The sequence below is a fragment of the Palaemon carinicauda genome, chromosome 28, assembly GCF_036898095.1.
Source record: "Palaemon carinicauda isolate YSFRI2023 chromosome 28, ASM3689809v2, whole genome shotgun sequence".
Classification (NCBI taxonomy): domain Eukaryota; kingdom Metazoa; phylum Arthropoda; class Malacostraca; order Decapoda; family Palaemonidae; genus Palaemon; species Palaemon carinicauda.
The window spans coordinates 19,382,589-19,385,088 of NC_090752.1; positions in this window are offsets into that span (position 1 = coordinate 19,382,589).

Sequence of the window (2,500 nt, forward strand, 5' to 3'; positions counted from 1 at the left end):
TTTCCAAAATGATGTCATCACCAATTGCTGGAAACCATAGATTTATAAGGGATGAAAAAAAGACAAGAAATGGACACTTATACATTTTACTCATCATCACTCTCAAGGAAAAAAATTAGTTTTCTATTTCTACTAATGTTTTTATTTTATTATTTTATTTTATTTTATTTTTTAGTCTCAAATCTAAAATTTGTAGGAGTCCGAGTAGAATATCTCTCAGTGCGATTCCACACCCGTTATAAATCTCTTCTATTATGTTTGATAATATGTGTTAACCATCTAATCCTTATCTACCACCATAAAACATTTTATTGCTCTTCCGGCTCATTTTATATGTGCAGTACACAGTCTTTCCTAACAGGGATTTACTCGGTAGCCTAATAACAATGGGAATGAAGGAAAGAAGGCAAGAAGGAAGGGGGAGGGGAGTACTAGGATAGCCATAGGTGTAAACACCGAAGGAGGGTTGGGGGAACCTCTGCGTCACAGTTACGTGATTAAGTAACACTTCTTCGAAACGCTCTGAAGGAAGGGAAGAAGTTCCTCTTTTTTCTAAGAGTAAACGGGTTAATTAAGCATATCTGTCAATTCATTGTACCACCAAAAATTAGGCCAATGTTTGAAACATTCATTGCTGTAGTTTCATGGAAATTCATAAGGCAGTTTGTTAGATATTTGGGAAAAACACTATTACACGACCTCTGGAAACGATAGTAGGTATTTTACATATTCCACTCCATGACTAGAATAACGCCAGAAATCACGCGGGGTTCTTCCTCTCATATTCGATTCGATCATTTGTGGATAAGAATTGAACAAAAAATTAGCCACGTTACAACAATTAGGTTGCATTGATTGTTTACCTGAACGGGGTACCAGCCACCCGTTAAGATACTAACTCTATAGAGTTATTAGGTCCTTTGACTGGCCAGACAGTAGTAGATTGGATTTTTTAACTGGTTACGGCTCATTTTCCCATTGCCTACACATACACTGAATAGTCTGGCCTTTTCTTTACATATTTTCCTCTGTCTTCATACACATGACAACACTGCACTGTAATTGTTCAGTGGATACTTTCCTCTTTATAAGGGTAGAAGAGACCCTCTAGCTATGTTAAGCATCTCTTTTAGGAGAAGGACACTCCAAAATCAAACCATTGTTCTTTAGTCTTAGGTAGTACCATAGCCTCTGTACCATGGTCTTCCTCTGTCTTGGGCTAGAGTTTCCTTGCTTGAAGGTACACTTGAACACGCTGTTATATCTTATTTCTCTTCCTTTTGTTTTAGTAAAGTTTTTTAAGTTTATGTATGAACGATTTATTCTAATGGTGTTACTATTCTTAAAATATTTTATTTTAATTGTTAAGTACTCCTCTTGTAATTTATTTACTTCCTTATTTCCTTTCCTCACTGGGCTATTTTCTCTGTCGGAGCCCTTGGGTTTATAGCATCCTGATTTTCCAACTTGGGTTGTAGCTTAACAAGTAATAATAATAATAATAGTAATATTAATTTGGTTCTTTTGTAGATTTTATGTGTGGCAAGAGACACTTTAAACTGAAAGTCCTCTCACTGAAACGAAAACATAAAATAAAATACATTTCCGAACATGAACCATGAACACAAAATACAACTTGAAAAATTTTTTTTGATTAATAATCTAATGAGATTAATAGTGAACAGTGTTGATTTCGGTGCTCCCACTTCTATAACGATATTACTACTATGGTTGAAGATGACTAACATCTAAGGAGTTTTTTTGGACAACGTTAACAAATTGAATTAATATATCCGTTGCATCTTTAGAAAAGGTTTGATAGGTTAAGAAAATCATTTAACCGAAAAATCCTCTAGATATACTACAAGAACGGAAAGTGAAGAGTAGACGTGCACGCACCATCTGTTGAGCTATCAGTCAAACGACATACATCATTAGCTTGGCATGTCAAATGTCAAAATAATTGCTTAAACCTAGAACAGGGTGTTAGGATTGTCACAAATCAATCTCAGACATGATATCTGCCACTGGCTGACCCTGAGTGATATATTCCTTTTAAACGTAAAGTAACATGCCCAAGTACCGTATTCAGAAGTAGCAAGGTATGGATAACCTGGATGGAAGCACAGAGGATGCTTCACCGAGGAGAGATTCTTGGAGCCAAGACACTTCAAGCTGTTGTGGAGAGTAGTGCAGTTCCAAATGAATTGGAATCGGGGACCAACAAAGCCTGGAAATATGTAACTTCTGAGGGACCGAGTATGCTTCACGTCCTATGCTGCGTTGCACAATCAAGGCCAGTTTTAAAAGCTCTGCATCAACCCATTTGCAATTCTGGAATTTTGAGCTGCATCGGAGGAAGAAGGAAAAAAAGGAATGGATGGGAGTGAGGAAACTATTTCATTCCAGAGAAAATGCAGTAGCATGGAAATCATAATTTGTCACAAGGAAAAAGCATCGTTCCAATTGGAATCAAGTCCAAAATCAATGCAGACCACAT